This window comes from Dipodomys spectabilis, unplaced genomic scaffold (genome assembly GCF_019054845.1).
Source record: "Dipodomys spectabilis isolate Male_0828 unplaced genomic scaffold, ASM1905484v1 ptg000185l, whole genome shotgun sequence".
Lineage (NCBI taxonomy): Eukaryota > Metazoa > Chordata > Mammalia > Rodentia > Heteromyidae > Dipodomys > Dipodomys spectabilis.
The window spans coordinates 2,011,792-2,034,158 of record NW_024870862.1 but is presented as its reverse complement, the minus strand read 5'-3'; the positions used below and the strand labels follow the sequence as shown (position 1 = coordinate 2,034,158).

General features: G+C 37.6%; 1 pseudogene; it reads left to right on the top strand.

Moving 5' to 3' along the window:
• Nucleotides 1-6,829: 6,829 nt before the first annotated feature.
• LOC122121176 lies at nucleotides 6,830-6,926 on the top strand (annotated as a pseudogene).
• Nucleotides 6,927-22,367: the final 15,441 nt, after the last annotated feature.

Sequence of the window (22,367 nt, the reverse complement as noted above, 5' to 3'; positions counted from 1 at the left end):
TTACGTGCCTCTGTATACATTGAGAAAAATGCTAGATTTGGGGTTTGTACTCAACTTTGTTTTTGTTTATTGGTTTGCCTAGAGCTTGAACTCTTGGCCTGGACAGTGTCTCTGAGCCTGTTTATGCTCAAGGCTCATGCCCTACCACTTCAACCTCAGTGCCACTAGTGTCTGGCTTTTGTGGAGAAGTATATTAGAGATAAGATTCTAAGAAACCTTCCTGCCAGTGTGGGCTTTGAATAATTTTCCGATCTTAGCTTCCTGAATATCTATGATAATTAAAAAATATAAATATAAATAATATTTGCAAGTGATCTGATCTTAAGAATACCAGTGGAGGAAAAATTATGCAGCTCAGTTTATTGTGGTGTTCTTTCCAGAACACGGAGGGCATCACATTAGCAGAGATGTAGTATTTTTCACAATAGAGGTAAGCTATTCATGATATGAATTAAGGAATTTTAGGGTGCACCTTACATGTTGGAAACTGTTGGGCTAGAATGACTTCATGTCATAAATCTTGGGATTGATAGGCATAGAAATAACAGCTTACTCTGATAAAAAAAATTGCTTACTCTTGACGAATTAATTATTACAGATGCTTCATAGTTTTATCCTCTACCAGAATGTGGTTATTTTTCTGTTGAGTTCTCAATTTGTACACTCCATTGGAAAATGCGTCTATTGCAGAATTTCATAACATACAAAAAAGTACTGTTTTGAATCTCTAAAATATGGAATGTTGAGAATTTAAAAATGAGTAATTATGAGTAGTTATTTGTCAAAGAATTTTGAAGAAAACATATACTCTGTCCTATTAACAACTTACTTAATTTTAAAAGTTATAGGTTTCCATAGCATTAAAGTGTTTTTCTGTTTTAGAATGAGAAAGTAATAAATTTATTCTTTTTCAAAAAATTTGGCACGTATATTATGAAAATATTGTCTAGTTGGATAAAAATCACGTTGATGACCCTCTGATAAAAAAGAGGTAATCAATATGAAATAGATGTCAAATAGAATTGAATTTTAAAATATTGCTACATAAAGAATAATATTTACAGTGCCAATACAGTAAAATTACATTTTACGCAGCTTATTTGTTCAATTTTATTATCAAATTGATGTACAGTGAGGTTACAGTAATTGTAAGGTAGTGAATACAAAACATTTCAAACTTGTTACCCCTCCTTCATTTTTCTCACAGTTTTCCTTCACCCCTTCACCCCTCACAAGTTATAATGTACATTTCCAACATGTTGTCTTGTGAGTGTTGCTAATGCATTGGTTTTCCCTTTGTCTTTTGTCTCACCATTTTGCTTTTCCTCTTCCCTATTTAAGGTAAATGCATACACAATACAAAATCAAATACAGCAGGAATGAACTATAGGGGAAAAACCCAAAGAAAACAAATCACATAGTTTATCAAAAACAACAACCACAAATGAAAAAATCTGGTTCCATATCTTGGAATTCATTTTGCTGAGCATCAGCTTATATGGTTATATATGTACGCAGTACAAAGCCACTGGAAAATAATAGCTGCATGGACACTATATCATAAAAAGAGCATGTTAACTTTTGGATGGTAAAGGTGGAATTAGGATTGGTGAATTCGCGGTTCTGATAAAGGAATTTCAAGAGTTTTAAAGTTATGACAGGTAAATTTCAATTGTTCAAAAATTTTAACAACTTAGCCTATTAAGAAAATTTAAAATTGCCTGGGAGAATAGGCTTTCATGCAAAGAAATCCACGGAGACTTAGTAGAGAGGAAGCAATGTGGGTGAAGATGGCTCTTTTTCACACTAAACAAACAAACCTCAGAAACGTTGCTGTAAATCCTGTTGGTTCCCTTGGAATTATCCTTACCCAGGAAATATATTCTCACTGTGTGAAACAAGGTTGTATTGGAATTTAAATTCAAGTTCTTAAAAAAAATAAGACATCAAAATTTGTGAATTTACCTTTAATTACCACACAGTAATTCTCTGAAAAAGATAATTTGAGTCAAAATATTTAGGGAGAAAGTTCTCTTCAAAATGAAAGAAGGTGTTGGGTTTACACATTTCTGTTTGTAACACTTTCCACAATGTCTTTGCATGTGAAGCAGTGAAACAGAAAAAATTCTGATTGTATAATTCAAACCAATGATTTCACATTTCTAAGTGGCTCACAAAAAATAATATCCTTAATAACATGAGATAGTGAAGACTTCTCTTATTACATAAGCCAAAATGTTTTGGGTTCAGAAAAGAATTGAGCAAATGGAAAAGGTAAGAAAACATAGTTCTTAGAAGGCCTAGCTAAGCATATTGGCTTCAGCAGTGAAGGGAGTCCAAACATTTTTATATAAATTGTGTTAATATTTTTTGGAGGGTCCGGTCATGGGGCCTGAACTCTGGGCCTGGTCGCTGTCCCTCAGTTCTTCTGGTCAAGGTTAGCGCTCTACCACTTAAGCCACAGGACCACTTTCGGCTTTTTTCTTTTTGCTTATGTGGTGCTGAGGAATCGAACCCAGGGCCTCAGGAATTCAAGGCAGGCGCTCTACCAAAGAGCCAACTTTCCAGCCCTAAATTGTGTTAATATTTTTACTAACTAAAGTGATTTTACACAGCCTATTTGGGTCACTACAATGCCGAACAGATTGAATGGAGACATGAAAATAAATTCCACATCCAAATGAGGCAACTTAAAGAGTTTTCAAAGAGAAATCATGAAGATGTAACAGTGATGGAGCCTATATAGTCCTTCAGCTTCACTAGACTTGAAGCCAAGATGTTGTGATTAATTGGAAATCAGGCAAGAGCTAAGAGGAGGACATAGAAGCAAGACATAGAATCATTGTCCTTTTGCAACAGGCACTGTCTTTCTAGGTATAGGTGATTTAACTCTTCTCTCCTCCATACATCTTGATGAACAAATGCAAGACCAAGAGAAAAATAATCTATTGAAATAATTTTGCATAGAATAACTTCATTGTTCTTTATATGGTATCTAAGGAGAGTCTTAAGATAGAAGATAAAAGTGCAGTATTTTTCAGTTTCTTTTAACCATCTTCTTAGCAAAATATATCTTTTAGGTTAGAATTGATTGAACCAGAAAGTGATGGAGTATTTATTTTTGTGGGCACTTTAGACACAAGAAGACTTTCAAGGTAAAAGAAAAAAGAAAAAATACAGTCAAATATTTGTATCACAGCTTCTTGGACTGTTTTCTGGAGAAAATGTTTTACATTAGATTTCTTCTCATTGACATAGATGTTGTTTCATGGCAACCAAACGCAAGAGGGAAGTTTAATAGACTCGCCTGGCCAATTAAACAGCATGAAAGAAGAAAATGGCAAATAATATTTAATGAATTACTTTGACCAATTACTTTGCCAGAAGAAAGAAGGAAAAAATATAATTCAAAATCAATTGACTTAAAAGTGTGAAGAAAGAATAGTGAAGAGAGATTAGAGAAAACATAGAGGATTGTTTTCTCTCCAATGGAGTAATGGGTTCTTGATCTTGTTTCTTCCGTTCTATCTTCACAAGCTATCAAGTGTGTCTCACGACTGGATTATCCAGTTCAGACAGAGAACTCGTAGAAGAAAGATACTATTTGCAGCAGATGTAGATGATTTATAACCTTAGACAATCTATTTAAATCTGTTCAAAATTCTCTCCTATCCCAAACTTCTCTCTTTGTACAGCTTTGTTTGCTTTTCCCAAGACTACCCTTCATTAACTTCTTAAAATTTTGGGAGGAAATATTCATACTCTCTAGAAATTTCTGGATGGTTGTCATTTCTGTGTGTTTTTGTTTTTTGTTGTGTTTTTAAACTGAATTTCAAAAGGTTGTGCAAGTGTGTTACAATTAAATATATCCATCTAATTGTCCAATGCTCTTGGATCAGAGTCACTCCTTCCATCATTCTCAACCAAACGATTCTCCAAGATTTATTTCAGATTTACCACTTCCTTTATCATATGTGTACATTGAGTATTCTAGCTGTACTTGCCCCTTGTTCATTTTTCATTCATTCTATGTCTTTACTATAATTCCTTTCTGTTTTCAATTTCCTGATAGTCATCCTGTTAAACTGTCTATTAATACTTTTAAAGGTTTATATACATTTCATGGAGTTTCCATTCTGCATATGCTTGAACTAATGTCAGCTTATATTTCCATAATTCATTCATCTGCAGTAACAATTTGCAACACTGGAGACGTGAAGCACCTAAACATGATTTTATTCTCATTCATTTGGAAGATTAATCTTTAGTCAAAAAGAAAGTTAAAAAATGGCATAGAATGTATTCCTAGCTACTAATTTTTATTAATGGCTTTGTACAGTGGTGTGATTGTTTTATTTTACATGGTATAATATTTTCTACTATCTATAAGTTTTGGAAAAAGAAGAAAACTAAAATTTATTCCTATAGAGGAATGTCATAGAAAGAGAAGACAGATTTTATTTTTGTCATATCTCTGATGAGTACCCATATTCAAGACTTAAAGTCATTTTTCTTCCTATATTAGACTGATAGGAAAAACATAATATTACATATGATAAGACAACTATTTGTGAAGTTTTAAAATATACCTTATTAAATGATGACATTTACTTTATTAGCTAACCTTTTGGTTTGAAATTTGGCAGGCTGATCTATTTAACACATTTCTCCAAGGCCACTACTGAAAAACACAAATTGTGGTTGGTACTATTTCTACACTTTAATGAATGGTTGAACGTGTTTGGCATTAGTGCTTGGTAAATAATTCAACGCTATTGTAACTTGCTCCCTACACTTGAAAAACTTGTAATGTCACTAAGTATCATTTAGTTGTCGAATGTTATTTTGGCGAATGTGATTTTAAAAAGTTAATTTGTAAAGGAATAACGTTCAGGAGATTAAATGTAGACTATCATTGGTTTGAGAGTGACCTTTTTATACCACTGATCCATGTTGTACTGAAGTCCCAGTGTTTTGAAGCCCTAAGGATCTTCTCAATGATTTTCTGAATTATATTTGAACTCTAAGTAAATTTTTCTGGGCCTTGGTAGATCAATTATGGATCTATCCTTCCAGGAACTATTTTTTGGCCCACTTATGCTGGACTAAAATCTTTCATTAATCATAGGGGAGGGGTATTAAAAATAATCTTGTGACACCTTGTGAACTTGTTCACTCACATGGGCTGGTCATCTGTAAGTTGAATGTTTGAATTATAGTACATACTCTCAAATTTTGTGATCTCATTTTTCATTTTAAGTTGCCTTGCATTTCACAATTGCTTACTGCTAAATCTTGTATCTCAAGGTATTAGGGCCCTGAAATATAGGAAATGAGAAATTGAAATGGGTCTTCGATTACTTTGTTGCATGTTGCATGGGTCTTTGTGAGAAGTCTTGCCCGTGTTATCTGATAATGCAGGTAAGTGTTACCTGGGATCCTAGGAATCATTGGGTCATGCAGAAGAATAATATTTGTTAGATATCTTATCAGCAAAATTTGGGCATAATCAGTAGGAATGCTTCAGAAATATGGAGAAAAACAGTTTGGGACCAGTGAATTAAAACAATAAACAGAGAAGCAGAGGAAAATCCCTTATAGATTAGAGGGAAACAACATTTTTTTTTTAACCATGTAAATTCAGAAGACCAAGAACAGTTAGAATGTATCACAAGTTTATACCAAAGACACTGCGTTGATACATTTATATTCTAATATACATTTTAAACCTAATTATTTATATTCTAATTCTACTTATTGGAATAAATAAATATTAATTTATTTGTGAAATTATCAAATAATTCTAGTAAGTTTCACTGTGTGAAATATAAAATCAGCACATATAAATATAAAATATATAACTATATATAATATAAGAAAAAGACACATGTTTTGCATTGTTCTGTTGTGGTTACAGTATCAAAGGCAACTCTGTTTTAAAGTATTATTCCATTATCTCTACCTCAGTGTTTGATAGAGTTGGAACTAAAGCTTTACCCTTTGTAGATTTACAGCCTGGAGGCAAGAGAAAACACTCTGATTAAAACATTAGCAATTTAAGGCCCAATAACGAGGAGAAACATCTGGACTTCTCCTGCAAGTATGTAAATATTTGGTGATAGAAATGCAGTAGTGTAACTTCCTGCCTGGTAGGATGGTAGACAGGCCAGGACATTAAATAATCATGAATATGATCAATTTTTTCACCTTCTTGGCTTTAGTTACTTCTGAATTGTTAGATATAATAAACAATTATATTTTGATAAAATACCTTCTAGTCTGAACAGTTCTGACTGAACTGTTCATCTCTCTACGATCCCTTGTAACTAAGATAAGTTTTGTTCAAGTAAAACAATCTATGCTGTCAAGGTAGGATATTCTGATTGGTCTGTTCCTACATGGAAGAAGAGTAAAGGGTCAGGTAGACATTTGTGCCAGTAAGACCTCATTTTGGAAAATGTCAGCTGCATAAGGTTAGAAGTAGCTCTTAAGCAAGGCTTACTTTGAATCCAGTAGCTCCACAAAACTAATTCAGTTGGATCAATAAGTACTTGAAAAAGCCATCACCTTTGAACCTAGCTATAAATTATTGAAAGTATGATCAAATTCCAAATGAATAAGACTTAATATTGCCATTGACAAAAAAAATTTGCAAATGTGAGCATTCGACTGAACAATATATTTTTTTCCACTATTCCCAGAATTTTAGCGAAATAAGATCAGTAGCATTGTCAGAAACAATATAGTTTCCTTGTTACAAATAGGCAACCAATGATATAAGTCTGTATAAAGATTGCATCATTAACTACTTAAATTTAGAAGATACTACATGTTTCAGCAGCACGTATTCCCAAATTACAATACAGAGATTAACATGGCAATTGCACAAGGATGATATGAAAATTTGTGAAGTATTCCGTACTTTTCATTCTTCAGATGCAAGAAATGAAAAACAGTTATTAAAAAGTTGATTATAAAATAACAAGTGTAACAACACACGTAATTCATATAATTAAATTTAGTTTGGCATCAGTGTATTAAATCTTCACCTCATAAAGGCGTTTACATACCATAAACTTTACAAAACTTTTGAAATTAAACAACATTGTCATTTTATCCCAAAGAAAAATAATATTAGGACCTAGGTAAAAAAGGAATCTAAAACTTTCTATATGGAATAAAATCTGAAAGGACACATTAATGAACCTATATATTATAAAATAATATAGAATTCAAATTATATCTAGGAGAGAATAAAATAAATTATGAACATTATACAAACGTAGAATATTTTAAAATATTTTTTTTCAGACAAGCACCAGAAATACTTTAGTTTCTGTACTACTCATTTAAACAGACAAGTTAAAATTATTTCTGATTAAAATTTCACAAACTCTCCAGAAATAATTATACATGTATAGAAATCCCTTGAATACATTTGACATCCAATGCAGGCAATTCACTTGGAAGAATTCCACGGAATTCATGAATTTTTACAGTAAGTATTGGTGTTGCCGGACACTGGTGGCTCAAACTATAAAAAGAATTTTGAGGTTTTACCAGGTGTAATAGACTCAGACAGTCCTACCACTATAAAGGTCATGATAAGGTCTCTAAAAGAGACTATTCAAGTTCATAAAGGGCAGAGCCTTGCCAAATACTTTTACTCTCATATCTAAACTTGCCTAATCCCATACTGACTCAAAACAGCAAAGGAGGGTTTGGCACCACAGATACTGTAGCCTGGGTTCAGTAAATTACAGATAAAATGCCTTACAAGGCCATTAAATCAATGGAAAACAAATGACAGGACTCTTAGACACAGGAGCTAACAGATCCTGTATAGCTGGAAAAGATTGGCCTATGGCCTGGCCAGTGCAGTAGACTTCTTCTTCCTTAATTGGATTAGGGATGGCTTCAAATGTAGCTTAGTCATCTCAGAGACTCAAATGGGTATGTGAAGGGCAGCAAGGCCACTTCAAACCTTATGTTATCCCCAGCTTGCCCTTTTCTTTATGGGGCAGAGACATCATGCAAGACATGAAAATACAAATAGGACAAATAGATTCCTCATCGAAGGAGCAAAATTTTTCATAGGGGCCACTGAGGAACAGCTTTATGCTGACAAAATAATATGGAAAAGTGATGATCCTGTATGGCCCCTAACTCAAGAAAAGATTCAAGCCATACAGGACTTAGTTCAAGAACAATTGAGTCAAGGAAGAATAGAAAAGACTACCAGTTCATGGAATACTCCATTTTTTTGTAATAAAAAAGAAGTCAGGAAAATGGGGATTATTACAAGGTCTAAGGGCAATTAATGAGACCATGCATGACATGGGAGCCCTTCAACCAGGTCTACCCTCTCCTGTTGCAGTCCCACAGTGTAGATACATAAAAATAAACTTACAGGATTGCTTTTCTACAATAAAATTACAACCAGAAGATTCCAAGAGATTTGCTTTCAGTGTCCCTTCCGCTAATGTTAAACAACCTTATGATAAGTACCAATGGAAAGTGCTACCTCAGGGCATGAAAAACAGCCCTACCTTATGTCAACAATATGTGAAAAGGGCTATAGAACAAATTAGACAAAAATATCCAGGGGCATATCTTATTCATTATATAGATGGTATACGTATGGCCGATGAAACTAGAGAAAAGACAGAAAAAATATTACAGGATATGGTAGAACAATTAACAAAATTTGGATTGATAATAGCTACTGATAAAGTTCAACATGAACGACCTATCTGGAAAAAGTGATTGGACATGATTATATTATGTCTAAAAACTAAAAACATTAAATGATTTCCAAAAATTATTAGGGAATAGTAATTGGATTCGGCTTAGTTTAAAAATAACTACAAGACAATTAGATCCTTTGATGAAAATGTTGGAGGGAGACCCTAATCCGAAATCTACCAGGAAAATAACTCGTGAAGCCCTATCCTGTATAAAATTGGTAGAAAAAGCATTGAATACAGCTAAAATATAGCAAATTAATATTGCACAAACATGGTCCTTTATAATTCTGGCTACTAGCTTTTCTTCCATAGGATGTTTTTGGCAGGATGGGATACTGGAATGGATCCATTATTCCCATAACTCTGGAAAAATAGTTGCTTCATATCCTTTTTTATGTGCTAATTTGATTTTAAAGGCTAGATTAAGAGCTAGAGAATAATTTGGCCAAGAAATACCTAACATTATTATCCCTTATAATAAGAAACAATTAGATCATTTACTACAACTTGATGATTATTGGAAAATTGCTGTATTAACTTACACAAATAAAATAAGCTTTCATATGCTCCAACATCCTTTGTTACATTTTTATACTGAAACCCCTGTGATATTTCCAAAGGTTGTGGTTACAGAACCTTTGGGCGGGGCATTAACTATTTTTACAGATGGATCTTCTAGCGGAAAGTCTGTGGTTTATTGCAGTACAAAACCACTATTAATATCTTATGACCCAACTGTATCTGTACAACAGGCAGAACTTATTGCAGTTCTGCTAGCCTTTCAAAATTATTCAGAGGAGTTTAACCTTTACACAGATTCCCGCTATGTGGTTAACTTGTTTCTTGCCATTGAAACAGCCCTAGTTACTGGTCATTCTAAAGTAAAAGAGTACTTAATAAAATTACAACAACTATTACAACAAAGAACGACAAAAGTATTTGTGGGACACATCAGGGGGCATAGTAATCTCCCTGGACCTTTGTCTCAAGGGAACAAGTTTGCAGACATTAACTAAGGAAAGTCATGTAATGTCAGCTTTAGAAGAAGCTCAGGAAAGTCATAGCCTACACCATCAGAATGCTAATGCCTTAAGAATATGTTTCAAGTGTCCTGAGAACAGGCAAGACAAATTGTTAGGGAATGTGAGGCATGCCCATAAGTTTTTCATCCACAAAAAATGAGAGCAAATCCTAGAGGCTTAAAGCCTAGAGTTCTGTGGCAAATGGATGTTACCCATGTAACAAAATTTGGGAAACTTTCCTTTGTTCATGTTACTATAAATACTTATTCTCATGCTATGGTTGCTACAGCCCATTCTGGAGAGGGTGTGAAAGATGTTATTCAACATTTGGTTAAAGCCTTTGTGGACCTAGGAATTCCTAAGGAAATAAAAACAGACAATGGACAAGCATAAACCTCCAAAGCTTTTGCTAAATCTTGTGCACAATGGAAAATTGTGCATAAAAACTGGATTCTGTATAATCCACAAGGCCAAGCAATCATAAAACGGGCTCATCAGACCTTAAAAAGTCAATTGGCAAGAATTAGACAGGGAGGAGAGAAGCAATACTCCCCCAATTACACGGTTAACCATGCTTTACTGGTTCTTAATCATTTCAATGCTGATGAGCAAGGAATAACTCCAATGATGAGACATTGGGGCATGGAAAACACTACAACTTTTCCTTTACTAAAATGGAAGGATCTACTCACTGGAACCTGGCGTGGGTCAGACATCCTGTTAACACCCGGGAGAACTATGCTTATGTTTTCCCACAGGAATGGGAATCCCCGATTTGGGTCCCAAACAGACTCATCAGGCCTTTCTCGGGCCCAAAAAAGAGCCAGGAAGAAAATGAAAATACATCAGGAGAGAAAACTGGAGCAGAAGATAAAGTCTCTCTCTCTATCACCACGACAGGCTAATTCAACAAAAACTGCAACACCACCTACGTGGGGAAAGATCAAGAAGCTGGTTGAAAAGGCTCGGCACATTTTGTTAATGAGTTAAATAAGGATGTTTCTCTAACATTAACAGAGCAACAAATTATTGATCCAAAATTAAAAAACAAACTAGAGGCTTTGGAAATAGTAGTCTTAAAGTTAGGGACTGAAGTCAATAATCTAAAAACCCAGCTGACAACTAGATGTCATCAGTCATTTAAATATATTTGTGTTACCCCATTACCTTATAATGAGAGTTTAGATTGGGAAGCTACCAAAGTGCATTTACAAAAAATCTAGAAGGACAATAGCTTAACTCATGATATAGGACAGCTCCTGGAAGACATCTCAGCCCTTAGTCAAGCTCATTTGGAAACCGTGGGGATAAATTCTTTGGCAGAAGACTTACAGAGAGGATTAAAAAGTCTTAATCCTTTAGATTGGTGGCACAACTTGGTTACAGTTGGAGTCATAATACTAATTGTTATATGTATTCTTGATGTCTTTCCAGTCCTCTTCAAACTAGTCTTCTGCCCCATCTCCTCTATACTAGAAGAAATTTCTCTGGCACATCTAAAAAATAAAAAAGGAGCAAATGCCATGCCTACTCTGGTGGAGTCTGCTTAGCATGGAACACCTGCTTTCAGACCTGAGAATGGGGCTTCACAGAAGCCTATCTCTGAGAATGGGACTTCACCGAAGTCTTCCTCAGAGAATGGGGTTTCAAAGAGGCCTACCTCCTGGAAAGGCTGGCAAGCCCTTGGGAAAGATGTGTTTCTGTTCCTGTTTTTCTTTTCTTCCCTATATAGGAGTGCCTATTAATCTTTTACTGTTCCTGATGCTTGTTCTACTTACTCATGCTCAATGTTCCTTTATTCAAGGCTCTTTTTTTTAATTTAATTTTATTTGTGAACATACTGTACAGAGGGGTTACAATTACATGGGCAGGATAATGCGTACATTTCTTACCAAGCATTGCAGCCTCCTCCTTTGGTTTACCCTTCACATCCCTTCCCAGCCTCCCCCCTCCCCCCCCAATCCCAATCCTTCTCCTTCCCCTCTCTTCCCCCTCCCCCCCCCCCCGCACCGACGTTGTAAAGCTCGTTTTGGACCTGACAACCTGTACTTCTCATTGTTGCAACAGGTCCACCTGTATCCTTAAACAACTGGTTTTTCCCCATCTCCTCCACAAGTTATACTGACATCAAATATAGTGAAAGCAGGGGTTATAGTGTGGGGGAGGGACATACAAAGCAACAAAGAGTTAATCTTATAAATGCGTTAGAAACACATGCATGAAAGAAAAAAAAAACATTAAAATACATATCTAAGGGTTCAAGGCTCTTTCTTAAATGTGTCGATGATTCCAACATCCGAAGGGTGTCCTGAGAATATGACTAATTCACCAGAATTAAGTGCTACCCTAAAAGCCCCTCTTATGGAGGCTATTAGACAAGTCATAAGTAAATATAAAAGTATTGGGGGTTTCATGACGTCACTTCAGCAGAAGAAATTGTTTGTAAGAGAAGCTGTAGGCATGGCTAGAGCAAAAAGAGTGTATGGCTACTGGAGACTTTCCTTTAATCCTAAAGCATATACAATAGAGTCATATAGATATCCTGTAGATAAGAAAGATGTAAAGGGATATTTAGACCAAAAGCTAAATAAGATTCTTAAACAGTTGGTGGATGGAAGGTGGCAATGGCTTATCAGAGGAAAATGGTGGGATCCTCCATTATCTAGAGGACTCCAAAGACCACCCCCAGATCCATAGCCTTTTACAAGTGTGCCTCCATTATCTAGAGGACTCCAAAGACCACCCCCAGATCCATAGCCTTTTACAAGTGTGTATGATAAGGATGGCAACCATTGGGAAAACTACTTAGAAGGAAGAACTTCCTATTACTCTCTTTCATTTACTGAGGGACTTGCTAGATCTAGGTCTCCTTGGTACTTAATATCAATGAAGGAACAAGAAAGATCTTATGATACAGTTAAGGACTCTATGGAGAAAAGTAAACGATTATGTGAAACGGTTACAGAAAAGACACTATGAGCTTAAATTTGATATATGGCCAGATTTAACTAAGTATATTAATATCATGATTTTGGCCACAAATTGAGGATCCTCTAAAGAATGGCAAAGAAGCACAATTGCTTTAAAAAGATTTGAAACGTATAAAGTACAAAACTACACAAAAGTAACTATAAAGTACTAGAGTTCATGCCTTTCTGTCCAGCACCTTGTCCATATGCTCTGGTTAATGGTTAATAGATGATAAACATCCAAACCAATTGTATTTCTTAAAAATAGTGGTAAAGCCAAAAACAAGTGCCTACTGTCATAGCTCCTCATCCAAAAAACAAGATCAGGTGACCAGCTGATGACCACCCAAAAACGAAGCCTTGCAGCAAGATTGTGTAACTTTTTGCCCTTTCTCATGGAGACTTTTGCTATAAAAGCGTGTTATACTCTGCAGTAAATCGCACTTAGCATTCACTCTTCTTGTGTATGAGTTTTCCATTTGCCATCTCCCCACCTGTTCTAGTTCCTCCACTAGGTGTCCTCCGTCGTCCCGACAGAGCTGGACCGCGGCAGAGGTCCATTATATCTTTGCTATCTCAATTCTCAGCAGCATGAGGCCTTTAGTTTGGGCATTGGTATCTGTATCATGATGAAGTAAGAAAGAAGCCACTCTGGTATTATTCTGCATATATACACTGTGCAGGGTTGTCCAGCCATCTGCAGTTATTGCATTTGCCACTTGAGCCACCAACTCACGGAAAATGTCTAAGTGTCCACTGTAGGCTTCCTGATGAAGAGGGGTATATTCATCGTCATCCCTAGTATTCACATGACTGGTCTTTTTGGAAAATAGTCTCCGCACTGTAGTAAGCTGAATATTTTCAGCAGCCCAATGAAGAAATTTACTTGAATCCTTCTCCATTTTGTGTCTTGCAATTGATACCATTCCTTATTTTTTCATCTTGTTCCTTATCTTCCTAAGAATTGCCTAACCAGAGACTTTGAGTGCCAGTGGGAATGAAGTTTCCATGTATTTCCCTAATAGTTCACATTGGTTGAACTGGTCAGAAATATCCAGTGAATTTTCTGCATATCTGATTATATTCCCTTTTCCAAACTTACTATTCGAAATTATTCTAACTGGAGAGTAAGGAATTGATGGAGAACAGAGGAAAGATGTTCCTCCATATTCAAAGGTACAGACTGAAAATGAGGACCAGTGATGTCTTCATGTGCAGCTCATTCTAGGAATGAGAAAATATGAAATAATGCCTTCTATATAAATGATTTGGTAAATGGCAGAGCAAAAAGTGAAATGATGCAACCAAAAATATGAAAGCAAAATAAATTAGGATAATTATGGAGCAATCATATTATCTCTGAGAACCATGAAATAGAGAAAGAAAGAGAGATACAGATGTGCAATGACCTAGCTAGCCACAAAATCCATGCCTCTGATCAATTGATAGAGCAAACAAAATTTTATTTTTTAAAAAAGATGGAAATAGAATTTATGTATTTGCTTGAAATTAGTAAATACATTTTAGTAGCCTACATAAAGAGACATAGCTTTGACCAAATTACAGACAAGAATCTAAATCCTTGGTAATTCTAGTAAATTCTTGGTAATTCTAGTAAAATCTGCCTGAAATCAGTTGAATCACACTTTTCCTGTACAATGAAGTAATAGGTTCAAGCTAGTAAAGCAGCTAGAGAAGGCAGGCAGTTTGTATCTGTGACAAAAAACTTTGTGGAAAATGGTATTGAGGATTTCTCACTGGTGATCCATTTGCACTGGAAGCATGATTTTGAACTATTGCTTGCTGATTCTGAACTATTGCTTTGATCATTATATTCTCCAAGAAGAAAAACTGAGAATTGATAGTTTGGAACTACTAATACATTTTGACCTTCTCACTAAGCACCTTCAATCATCAAAATCACATGAAGAAAATAGACAGGCCTACTTTTTTAGATGAAAAAAGTGTCTTTAAAAAAAACAAGGAATTTATGTAGTCATGCATAGAACTTCTATTTTACCAATGCCTCATACATTTTTATAATGTTGGGTAACAATAAATAATGGATCTATTAGAAAGCTCTTAAAGCTCATATGTTCAATAGTGAGTTCTCTTATACTGTATCATGGTATTTTTTTGTTTATGGTCTTAAGAAATTTACCTAACTAACTTGAATTTCTGATAGGACAGTATCATCACTGTACATCTTGCTTCTATACTCTCAGTTTTACATTACTATCTAAGTATGTGCATTAGATAGTTATAGAGAAAAAAGTTGAAGCCACACTAGCAGCTCATGTCATTAATCCTAGCTAATCAGAAAAATGAAATCTGATGATAGTGGTTTGAAAGCATACCAAGAAAAAAAGTCCATTACATTCTGATTTGAAAGTAACCAGCAAAAGGTAGAAATGGAGTTGTGGTACAAGCAATAAAATGCTAGCCTTGAGAAAAGTGAAATAAAAAATAACAAATTCTGGGAAAAGCTGTTCGCACTGTAGGAAATGTCCTGCTGTGTTAGGAGCCATTCCAGATGTGTAGAGGCTCTGAGTTTTGTCTACAGTTGTTCTGAGAACAATAGTGCCATCTTCTCGGGGATTGGAATATTCATGTGCTCAAGGACTCCTGAGGCCTTGGGCTACACGTTGGTGTGTGTGTGTGTGTGTGTGTGTGTGTGTGTGTGTGTGTGTGTGTGTGTGTGTGTGTGTTTCCCTCATTTTCCCCTTTCCACTTTGTGAGTGCCTGTCTGCCTATTCCTAATCTCGGATAGTGCCCCTTCTCCATTGCATACTAGCCTTTAGCCCCCATCAGGATCTGTAATGAGTCTTAAATTGTCAGAGACCTGAATATTCCACTTTTCATTTGGAGCCCAAGTTTGGCTGTCCATATCTTTGTCCACCTCCAGAGGATTCTGGGTCAGCAGGGCCAGCTGGCATATGATCTCCCCTGCCTCTGGGAGGGCAGGGTCAGTCATGCGATGTCCTGTCATTTTCCTCAGATGGGCCTCTGGCTGTACGTCCCACTCCCAGCAGTCTGGCAGTGGAGTGGGGGAAGGGTGGTTGCCAGTGGCTCTGACCAACTCGAGCTTGATAGCTGACTGAAGGCTAACCCAGCAAGGATGATCCGCGTTTACATGGGAGGTGAGGCCAAGGTGGCTTGGAAGTATTGGTCGATGTCTAGGAAATGTCAACGTATCTTTTCACAGGTAAGTCTATCTTCCGACCCTAGCAGGGCCTCTAGACAATTCCAGATGTTCAGAATACAGAGGCACAGACTTTGAGCTCCAGGGCCAGAGAACTAGGGGATGAGAGACTGATATGGCCAGTGCCTCAATGTTCTGGGACATTATCCTTGAACTGGCTATGTCCCCCTTGTGTAAGTTCTTAACCCAGTGCTGGACACACACCGGCCACTTGTGCTGTGGAAGTGGCAGGAGCAAAGGTGAGATCTGGGATGAGAAAAATCGGGATTTATACACTGAATGGGGTGTAGGGTGTCTTTAAAAAAATCTTAGAGCTGGAACTCAGAGCTGGGCACTGTCCCTGAGCTTCCTTTGTTCAAGGCTAACACTCTAACACTTGAACAACAGCTCACCTTTCATCTTTTTTAGTAGCTGAGTAGACAGAAGTGTCTCACATACTTTCCTCCTTGGCTGGCTTCCAGTTGCTGCCCTAAGAGCTCAACCACTTGAGTAGTTAGGATTTCTGGTATGAGCCACTGGAACCTGCTAAGGATGTGTGTGTGTGTGTGTGTGTGTGTGTGTGTGTGTGTGTGTGTGTGTGTGTTTACCAGGGCTTGAACTCAGAGCTTAGGTGGTATCCTAGGTATCTTTAGCTTGTTTGCACAAGGTTGATGCTGTACTACTTGAACTACAGTAGCTCCGCTTCCCATGTTTTTCGTGATTCTTTGGAGATAAGAGTTTGCCTAGGCTAGCTTTGAATCTTGATTGATCCATAGGTCTCAGCCTTGAGTAGCTAGGATTATAGGCATGAACCACTAGCATCCAGGTGCATGGATGTCTTTTCCTACTCTCTTCTGTTGTAACAGCTGTCTACTTGCCCTGGCCTAGATCTCTGACCTCCACATCAGCTTCCACCAGCCCCTGACTGTGTGAAAAACATAAAACTCAAACCTGATCCCATTCTTTTTCCTCAGGGGAGGAGGTTATGTTTCATCTGAAGCCTGAGGTAGGAGGGGTAGCTGTAGATGGGTGCTCAGCTGGGAGAGAAGTAGTCTGTTTTAGTCAAGAAAGGAAGTGTGGCCAGATGCTAATAGCAGGAGCTCTCATACTCCTAGCTCCTCAGGAGTCTGAGATCTGAGGATTGCCATTCAGAGGCAGCCCAGATAGAAAAGTCTGTGAGACTCTCTTCTGCAAATAACCACCCAAAAGCTGGAAGAAAAACTGTGGCTTAAGTGGTAGAGTGTTAGCACTGAATGAAAAAAGTGAGGGACAGAGCCCATACCCTGAGGTCAAGCCCTAGTACCAACGTGCATATGCGTGCACATACAGACACAGAGACACACAGACAGACACACACACACAAAACACATACACAGGAAGGTGGTAATGATGAGGTGAGCTTGAACTGGGGGCAGTCCTGAGGCATTGTCACAGTAAAATCTACAGGCCATATCAAGTGGTTTCTCCCTAAATACTTCTTGGGCTGAGGGGTCTGGGCCATGACAGTAAGTTCCATGGAACCTGTCCCTCCATCTGTGCACTGGGCCACAGGACCAAGGTGAGGGCACTATGGATGCTCATTTGTAGTCGACCCAAGATTGCAGACCTTCATGTGACCCTGAGCACTGGAGAGGAAAGCAGGCCTCTGAGCCCTGGGACTTCAGGGACAGCGGCTGCTACAAGCATCAGCCAGCCGGCTGTGGATTCCTGAGACTACAAGTCTTTCATGAGCCCAACACAACACCTGCCGAAGGTGTGCCTGACAAATTCACTCATGTGATATCCGCATGAGTGGGCATTACCTGGTGTGACATCTTGTAGCTTCTTCCCCTCCCGGCTCAGAACTGTGGTCTGAGACTTCAATTTACTGCTCAGATCCACATTACATCCATGACAGATGCCATTCTGATTATCTCCATGCCCCAAGGCTGCACCCTTCTCGTACTGTGTCTTGCTCTGTAGGCAATGGCCTCCAAACAGGCTGCTCTCAATACTTGTAGGACACCTAGACATTGGGAGACCCTTAGGGATCCACTGGAAAGTACTCTGCTTAGAGCCAGAGAGTGAGGTACAAGCAGGCCAGGGGTTGGTCATGGGGCTTGAACTCTGGGCCTGGGCGATATCCCCAAGCTCTACAGCTTACCACTTGAGCTACAGAGCCACTTCCGGTTTTATAGAGGTTCCTTGGAGATCAGAGTCTCCCGGACTTTCCTGCTTAGGCTGGCTTTGAACCGTGGTCCTCACATCTCAGTCTTCTGAGGACTAGGAGGACAGTTGTGAGCCACCAGTGCCCAGCTGATATGGCTTTTCACCACAGTGGACTAGGAGCTCCTAAAAACTTTTCTTTTTTTTCTGTGCCAGTACTGGGGCTTGAACTCAGGGTCTGAGCTCTGGTCTCTTAACTTTTTCCCTCAAGGTTAGCACTTTACCACATGAGCCACAGCTCCATTTCTGGCTTTTGGTAGTTCTTCGTCAAGAAGAGTCTCACTAACTTTCTTCCCCAGAGCTGGCTTGACACACGATCTCTATCTCAGTCTCCTGAGTAACTAAGATTTACAGGGGTTGAGCCACTAGTGGCATTGGGCTAGAAGCTTTTCTTAAGCAAGCATTCTTCCCTGCATTTGCCCTGAATCCTACATGCAAAGGAGGTCTGAGGGTTAGGAGCTGTTAAAAATAAACTTCCAGCCACAGGAAAAGGATGGGGTCCCTGGTAAAAAGCTAAGCTAATCTTCACCCTGGGCCCCATTCTGGGACCCCACCCTCTGCCCTACCTGTGACTCAGCCTTGAATGTCCTGCCATACTTGCCTAAAGCCACAGAACCTTCATTCCACATACACCATCTTCCCTACACCACACCTCAGGAACTTTGCCCATGCTGTATCTTCTGTCTTAGGCCCTCTGCCCTGAATCCACATCGTAGAACTCCTGTGGAATTTTGGCACTGCTTATATCACCTCCTGGAGCAAGTCTTTCCTTCCCTTCTCCATCTTTTTTTTTTTAATATTGAATTTCTAGAGATAGAACTTGTGCAGGCTGACTGGCAAATGCTCTATCGTGTGTGTGTGTGTGCATGTGTGTGCCAGTCCTGGGGTTTGATTTCATGGCCTGGATGCTATCTGATCCCTGAGCTTTTGTGCTCAAGGCTAGCACTCTAGTACTTAAACCACAGCTCTACTTCTGGCTTTTTGTGTGTTTAATTAGAGAAAAGCGTCTCATATAGACTTTCCTGCTTGCAATTGGGATCCTCAGATCTCAGCCTCCTGAGTAGCTTACAGAGTTTAACCACCATCATCTACCCTCTACCCTACCTCTTACCTATAAACTCGGCCCTCCTCTGATTCCCAGAAGAATACGTCTCATCAGGCTCACTTTTGTTTTGCCAATCTTGGGGCTTGAACTCAAGTTCTGGGCATGTTCCTGAGCTTCTTTTGCTCAAGACTAGCATTCTATCATTTAAGTCACAGTGCCACTTTTGGCTTTTTCTTTTTCTGTGGTACAGAGGAATTGAACCTAGTTATGGAAGGGTGCTAATTAAAGTTATATAAAACATGAATTATAATGTGAATGAAATTCATGGTTCCATTACTTGTTCTAGGAAAACAATTATGCCTTTTGTTTTCAATCATATTTCTTTGAGAATGTGTAACATTCATATATTTCACTGTTAAAATTGATAACAGTTACATTATATCAAGTTCATTAAAACTGGTATTTGAAAATTGCACACTTAAAACAAATATACTTCCACTTTCTTCTAACACATAATTAACATAACAGTATAGCAAAGCTTGGTGTTAGCTGTTCATGTGTAGAATCCTAGAAACTCAGGAGGCTAAGACCTGAATATTTTAGTTCAATGTCAGTGCAAACAGACAAAAATATGAAAAAAATATCTGGAATTATCCAGCAAGAAGCAGAAGGTGAGGATGTGGCTCAAGGAATAAAGTGTCATCATCCATGAGCAAAAAATATGAAGGAGACCATTAAACATTGAATTCAAGCCCTAAAAATTGCAAATACACATAAGACAACAACAAAAAAGTAGTATGAGCATCAATAATGAAGACAAAATAGGAAAGATCATGAGAAATGTGTAAACATCTTGCAGACAGAAATCATTTGACAGAATTTTGATTCATGAGAGGGAAAAGTCACAGTCTCATTTGTACAATCTCATTGTAGTCATTTGTGTTGAAACTTGGCTATTGGGTAACATGTGAAAGAGAAGACTGGACTACCTGACAGTGCAGACTTGCCTGTGACTATGCACCATCCCGCTCTGCAAAAATCTAAAAGAGTGCTTGTTAATTTTTTTTAAAAACCTCATTAGAGACTGGTCCACACAGACTGGGGTCCTTAATTTGAGGCTTCTGATCAGTTCTTTTGTTTATAACCACTCCTATTTTATCCCTCTTCCTTTGTGCAGCTATACCTTACTTAGCTGGCACCAAGCCAAGGCTTTGAACTAGACCCCCTGCCTAAATCCCACCATTTTTTCAGCTACAACTCATTTCACATGCAATCTATGTTTTATCATTGTCTTCCTATTCTCCACAAGAAAACTCTTATATTCATGTAAACCCACTACAAATAACCTAGGTAGATAAGGGAGTAAAGGTTTAGCATTGGCTGAGGCTCTCATATGTAGGTTTGCTCCCTAATAAATCTGTGCTACACTATCTCTTTTTTCTTCATGGCTTTTGAGTCTGACAAATGATTGATTTGGTTTGATGTAATCCCATTTATCCAAACTTACTTTGGAAATTTTGACCTGTGCCAAGGAGCCCTCATGTTTCCCCTAACTCTTCCTGTCACATTCTCAAGTTATCCAGACTTACATTGAGGTCTTTGATTCATTTGGGATCAATTCTGCTGCAGGGGTATATATAAGGATCTAACTAAAGTTTTCTGTGTACAGACAATTCTTTCAGCACAATTGTTTTTTTTTTGGGGGGGGGGGGTCTAGTCGTGGGGCCTGAACTCTCGGCCTGGGCGCTGTCCCTCAACTCTTCAGCTCAAGGCTAGCGCTCTACCACTTGAGCCACAGCCCCACTTCTGGCTTTTTTTCTTTTTGCTTATGTGGTGCTGAGGAATCGAACCCAGGGCCTCAGGCATGCAAGGCAAGCACTCTACCATTGAGCTACCTTCCCAGCCCCTCAGCACAATTTTTTTGAAGAGGCTATCTTTCTTCCATCCTGGGTTTCTGACTTACTTATCAAAGATTATGTGCCTATAGGAGTGGCTTCATTTCTGGGCCTTCAATTCTGTTGTATTGATGAAATTCTGTGCTTCCTTTGGAAAGAATGGCATTACCCATTCCTGAGGAAATGGAAAGACTGGAAAATGATATTAAGTGAAATAAGATCCAATTAAATATATGCTGCAAGGTTTTCCTCATTTGAAATAAGTACACTATGTCCATAAAACTACAAGTTAATCCAATAGATAGTAAATGACAAATAATTCCTCTTGGACATGATTAACTAACTGCACTCTGAGCATTCACATGGCAAGAAGATGGGAAGCTATTCTTAGGAGAGGATCACAATGACTCAATACGTATGGGCATGTGACCAAATAAAATGTAGCTTATTGCAATGAACTCTAATAATCAATCATACATGTGAAGTACATATATCTGCATATAATTTTAAAAGATGTCCTAGAAACAACCGACTTCTATATAAACTCAACAGCAACATTCTAAGTTCAGAAGATAAAATTGAGGAAAGTTTTCAACACAAACTAAAATACACAGTGGAAAAGGTGGGAGAGAAAAGATAAGATGAAAAGTAGAATAGCTAACTATTGAAGAATTCATAAACAATTTCCAAACTTTACAAGAGAACTGGTCAATCTCCAAGAAGGCCTAATAATAATTTAATAAATAGTAGTAATACAATAGTTACTTGAAATAAATACTTTCATTTTATAGAGGACTGAATCCTCAAAAAGTAAACAAAATATTTTCAATTCTTGTACCCATTGACAAAAAACAAATATGAAATGGAAATAGTTTCCTTTTCTGTCCTTTCCGTTCCTTTTCTGTTTTCTTCTTTTTCGTTTTTTCCTTTGGCACTTCTGGTGCTTGAAGTTGCTAAGACTCTAACACTTTAGATTATTTTTCTGTCCAAGCCTCTCGTGAGCAATGATTTATTACCTATGACTTCCACAAACGTGAGATAACAGGGAAATTACACTATATCTAGCTTACTTTGGTTTCGTAATTTCTCACTATTTTTTTTGTCTAAATTGGCCCTGATATGTCTTCTAAATCTCTGCCTTCTAATTAGCAGGGTATATTTCAGCTCAAGCTTGGACTCAGACTGTTTTTCAAAGTAAACTTTCTATATTGACTTCTGTTTTCTAGATATCATTAAATTCTATTGAGGTTAGTATGGATCGTTATGAAGTTATAAGAAGAACACAGAGATATCCCTGGAATAA